The sequence below is a fragment of the Neopelma chrysocephalum genome, unplaced genomic scaffold, assembly GCF_003984885.1.
Source record: "Neopelma chrysocephalum unplaced genomic scaffold, ASM398488v2 Primary Assembly neopelma1_60, whole genome shotgun sequence".
In the NCBI taxonomy this organism is placed as follows: Eukaryota; Metazoa; Chordata; class Aves; order Passeriformes; family Pipridae; genus Neopelma; species Neopelma chrysocephalum.
The window spans coordinates 9,322,217-9,328,499 of NW_020897715.1; positions in this window are offsets into that span (position 1 = coordinate 9,322,217).

The following is a 6,283-nucleotide window of genomic DNA, read 5'->3' on the forward strand; positions in this document are numbered from 1 at the left end:
TTTTCCACTTCTCACTTCAGCTACAAAATACTACAAACAACGTGATTACAAAACAAAAGCCGCCAACTAACCACAAGCTGTGCCGCACTCACACACTAGCTAGTATATAGAGAAGTATCAGTAATGAAAACAACTACAATGTTTAAGATATTGTCTAATTAATCCAATACTAATAAAAAACTGGGCTGATTTTGCTCTATTGCAGCTTGTCTGCACTGTGTTTCTCTTTCACTTTTAGTGGAGACACTGCAACTTGAAATCAATGAGACTAAAGCAAGCCCAGGCTCATCTTGGATGGAAACAGAAAAGCAACAGTTGTGTCATGTCACCTGCATGGGGAGTGTACAGAGTGTGTCCCTAAAACCTGGAACGAAGAGACTATTACTGAGCTTAAATACGTTCTCAGCACATACACATTCAGTCTACAGATTTCCTTCTCAGACCACTGATCATTATGGGTGTTTCATCAGCTAGCAAATTTACAGAAACTATCAAATCATTTTATATAAGCCCCTGTAGTGTCATCCCATGCTACTGGCCTTCAGTTGCCTCTAACCATGGTCTGGATTCAAACATGCTGATCTAGTGATGAGATGCTCTTAATCCTATTGCCTGACCGCAGAGCCCTGCAGTCACACAGGCAGATAAAGGTCTAAATGAGTATCATTCTACTTAATTACTCTTTTTATGCTTTTGAAGAGAGCAATATAAATATAAATCTTCAGTAAAATAATTCTTGATGTCACTAGCAAGTAGATTATACTGCAGCCATCTGTTAGCAGCCTGAAAAGTTACAAGTAAAATAAGACTTCCCTGACAAAAAGCAGCAACAGTTTATGCCATCATGATTACTTCAATTTCCTTACTTTTAGAAACAGCAATTAAGCAGCAAAGTTGTAGAATAATGCTGCAATACAGTACAGCCTTATCTAATGTCTAGAAGTTAAATGAATTTGCAGTAAATAATGCTGCTAATATCTTGGTCGAAAGCATGTAATACCACAGATTTCATAAACTGTGAAATGAAAGAGCACTTACACTCTTCCTAGATTTATATTTAAAAAGAAAAACTATTTCTATTGTGAAACAGAAAAGATTCACTTATGGATATTTCTTTCACCATGTTTCAAGTCCCTCTCATAGCCATTTGGGACTCAAACCAAGACTTGAAGTAATTTTTTAGCCAACCTCTAAAACAAGCCTGAGTGGTACCGCTTAAGAGCTAGCTGAAAGAAAACAAAACATCGTACATTTGTAAAAACATTCTTTGATCAAGAACATGCAAGCAGGGCCAACACTCCTATCTTCTGCAGCTCTTAAAGTTTTCCCCCACAGTACCCAAAGCAATTATAGTAACTATGTGAATTTAGACTGTATCAGTTCATCAGCTTAACTGAAGACTTGATTTCAAATCCCCACAGTCTTCATTCAAGAATATATTGCCATTATTATTACTTTAAAAATAAACAAAGGTGGTGTAATTATCATGTCCAGTCAGCTTTGTGACCAGAAACGATGTAATTTCCAATCAGCGACCCCATGTCATTCAATTGCAGTGGAGCCAGATAAGAAGTCTCGTTATCAAAATTTCCTTCCATCAATGCAATGATTGTGGGAACAGGCGGATACCACAAGTTGGATAACATTGTCTCCTTCAAGCAATTGATTGTTTCCCTCCTGAAAGCAACGTAAGTGGGTTTAACATACATTGACAGCCTCAGCATTGCATGGGGTTTGTAATCTTCCTTCCCTCCCATTAATAGCGCAAGTCTGGCCTGAGTACTTTCAGGTAAAAGCTAAGTTGCAAAAGTCAGTCACAGTTGGATGCTAATTTACCATCATGCTTTCATCAGCCATTCCCTGCATACTTCTTCCCCAACAAACTACCACTGAGATTTCCTAGTGAGGTTAAATTTGTCTGACAAGTGATAAAGTAAGAATTTTCTTTTAGAAGTAATGAATACTTTGACATTCACCAATATTTTAGTAAGTTCTAGTTGGCTGACATGGTGGGCACTTACCCAAATCCCCTGTAGCTGTTGAGTCAGCTGTACTCCATCTATCCCGTGCTCCTGCATGTGATCAAGTGTTCAACTCCTCTGCCCTGCAGAACTTTTTCAGAAAATACTCTGAGCCTGTGGATGGGGGAAAAGAGACACTCATTATGAAAATTCTTTTTAAAATAGGCCTGGATTTCAGATGGGAAAATTTGACAGGTCTCAGAATACTTTACAAGCCTGTTCATCATCAGACTGAAACCTGAGTAGGATCTTTATGGTGGCTTTTTGCAATCCTTTGCCTCTTTTTTTCTTGCAGGCTTTTGATCTGCTTCTCTCCACTTGTATGAAGATCTCCAGAGACCATGTGGGGCAAACAATCAACCTGGAGAAATTATTCTGTCATCAGCTTGTTGAGGGAAAACCTTGTCTGCTTGAAAAGAGGGGTGGGAGGAAGGAGAGAGATGGAAGCACTGAGATAGGATCAGTAACTAAGCTGCAAGGTTATCAATGTCCCGTTGTGTGTTGTGAGAAGTGTCTATTTTTTTCAACTCTGGGCTAAACTCATAGTACTAAACAAAACAAAAGCAAAAAGAGCGACATTTCACGCTGTGATGAAAATGTGATATAGGGGTGTCATCGTGAATACAGGTGTCAACAGAATGATAATTACCAACAGGACATCAATGCACACAAAGCCAGCTGCACACAAAGGCAAAGATCAAGCTGCTAGAAACTAAACCTGCTTCATAATATCTACTCCTCTATTTCTGGGATTTGAAGGGAGGTGAGGGGAGGTGCTTAACTGCATTAGGGTTTTTTTCCTCCTTCCATCCTCTCCTTTCAGTTTATATTGCAACCATCTGTGCCTGGAAGCTTCCATTACACCTTTACCAGGGAAAACAGTAGTTTATAGACTTTTGCACCATAGAGATAACTTTGAGGTGCCTGGATTTGTTGGAACTTAAGTTGGTTTTTAGAAGAGAAAAGCCCTGCCTGTGCCATGCCTTCACTTCATTCAGCTCCTCTTAAACATCAAAGTGCTGTAGGGCACACTGTGTACATTCATGGTAACCCAGGCAGGGCCCAAAGAGCAACCATGGCAGAACTGGCAAAGACACAGTGCACTGACCCACTTTCTCCTCATCGTCCTACGATGTCAGGGCACTGACAGAGGAAAGCAGATTTCCCTTTTAACACTGAAGCATCACACAAATCCACACTAAAATATCTCAATCTAATATAAGTTTCACAAACAAGTGCATTTAAAGCACTGTCTGCCCTTGAGTTGACTTCCAAAATGGGAATGTCTATTTACTATGTTTCATTATTTAAGACACATATAATATCAGAAGTCATCCCTTGCCTTTTGGTCTTCAGATGAGATTATTAAAAACATCAAATCATCTTAAAACACTGACAGCAATCACAGCTTCTGCAATATCTGGATTTCTTCCCTCCACAGGAGAACGCACACAATGTAACCCTGGCCCAGCATGACAGCTGTCATCCCATCTTTCCCTTGCTGCAGACTGTGCCTTTCAATAAACAAAAGAAACAAAGCACAAGGCTGCAGGCTACAGGCTGAGACTCACTGGCCACCAGCAGCTATGCACAGAGGAGCAGTGGCAGTGCACTTTTGGGAGACACAGGTCTCCCCGTAAGCTGTAGGAGCAGCTTGGCTGAGGAGAGCACATTCCTACCTGCCCACACATGTAAGCAGAAGCAGGGCAGCACAGCCCACAGAGGCTGCATTGCAGCCCTTGTGCCCTGCAAGACCAGCCTTCATCCCTGTAGGTCACAACATGTATCCCTATGAAAAATCATCACTGACAAACACCTCTCTCACCATATGCTTCTCAGGGAAATGGTGATTACCTAGATGTTCCCAACCCCCAGACAGGTTTCCCAACCTGGGAGCATAGCAGTTTCTCCCTTGATCTATTAAAACCCCATAGGCAAGGTGGACAACAGCCCTAACCTGTTCTATCAGTATTTAACTGCTCTGATTTATAGAAAGCAATCAATCAACAAATCTCTGTGCTTAGTAGAAACAGGTCCTTCACTGTTATCAAACTGTATATATCACTGACCTGAAGATATGTTGCATGCCCCAAAAAATCCAAGTTTCTGTTTCAAGTTCTCTGTAGAAAATTCACTAATTTCACTGCTATATAACGTGTTATTTATCTATTCTTTACATTTAAAATAAAAAGAAACCCCTAAATTCTTTGAAGCAGAAAAAAAATGAAACAAACTTGAATATTTCACCATTGAAAGTGTGACCCCAACTTTGATTCTTTAATCTTACAATGTATTTGTAAAGAAAACTATTTTCACTCTGTATAATATTCAATAGTTTTGCAAGTTTTTAGTATGATTGCAAATAGTTAGTCTGGTCAGAACAAATATAAGACCATAGTTCTATGAATAGATCACAAACAGCTTTCCAAATGTACCTCATTATAACTAAGAGACATCTTGCTCATTTCCAAATTAAAAATCTGTCTCCATCCCACAAATTCCTCTGATGTCTCACTTACAATTTATGTGTTATTTGAGATCAGACAAACTGATATTTCTAAACAGTAATTTTAGAGGAGTTTCGGACACAGTCTGGTTACAAATATAATCAATTAGCCTCTAAGGAGCCTTCTCTATTCATATAAAAGGATACAATGCATAAGCAAAAACACTTCTTCTTTCCTCTTCCCCAGGATTTAGAAAGTCCCCACAGCTTGCTGCCCATATCTAAATACCTGTGAGAAGACAGAGAGGATGCAAGAGAATAGAAAAATTCAATAGAAAAGAATAAATTCCAAATAAAAGGTCAAGTCCAAAGATTATTAACCAGTCCAGACGGAAGCCAAATTCTACTGCTGATTTGCCTACAATATAACTTCATATTTTGCCAAATTTGCATTTCTCTTAATAAAAGTAAGATACACAAGATTATCCTTTAAACAAACCTTAAAAAATAACAAACCTTGTTTTTATCACTACTATCCTCTTATATAGAGCTCTGGAGTTATCTTAAACTTGCATCTACCAGATATAGACAATATCAGAACTTCACTGTCAATGTGAAATTCCGCAAACCTCAGCTAGATCGCTAGCTTTAAACACAGAGGCTATTTCAAAACAAAATACTCTTCAATTTTTTAAGCCATATGGAATTCCTATGTTCAGCTGAAAACTGAAATGCTTTGTTCTATGAAGAGGGATTCTGCCTTTTTGGAAATGGTCTCTGAAAGTGCACAGTGGTTGCCAGAGTGTCCATGAAATGAATTCTGCAGCCTAAATGACCTTTTAATGGAAAAATTCAACCAAATAACATTTCCAGTGTTTAGGAACAGAGGAAGTTTTACAGACAATTAGACAGGTAGCTTTTCTAGTCATATGCCTTGTCTAGAATATACATCAACATCAAATGTTTAAAAAAAATGTCTTGGGAAAAAAAAAGGATGGTTAAAAGCACAACTTCAGCTGATAAAATGCAAACAAGCAAATCTTTCCCACAAAATAACCTGTCAAAAGTCAGCATGGTTTTGAGACTTATATTGGCATATATAGGCTTATATTTGAAAGTAATCCCATGGATTTCCTCTCTAGATGTTATTATCATCCACATACAGCTATTATACCCCCTTTTATGTACCTCTTTTGCAACCAGGCCTATACTAGTACTTCTGGTTCTTCTGACAATGAAATTTTGGAAGCCTCCGAACACCTCCACCACTTCTCCAGTAGCCTCATGTTTCTCATACCTGTATTCATCTGCATTTAAAACCCAGACACACTTTGGCTTTTCTAGCCATTTCTCAGTATGAAGTCCACATTAAGCCCCTTGGTGTAAGCAATTCACATTGTTACCCACGTTTCTTTTCTAAAACATCAGATTTAATTCAGAACTCAGCTAATCTAGATTAACAATTTATGTTATTCTTACAATACCTAGCCAATGTGTGCTGCAGCCACAAGGAAAAAAAAATTTAAAAAATCAATATTGCATTTTACATGACAGATTCGTCCCCAGTAATAATCAAATACACTCATAGAAACACATAGTTTAAAAATTGTCATGGCTGTTTACATTATTGGCACCTAGGGAGAACACGCACCAGTTTTAAATAACTGAACAGTATTCAACCTCAAAACCATCTGGTTCACTTTCTATCTTGCCAGAGCAATTTTAATTTAAGTCTCTCTAATGTAAACTGTAAGTAGAACTCTGATCACAAGTGAAAAAAATGATCATGAAATTATACTTGCACTGAAACATCAGA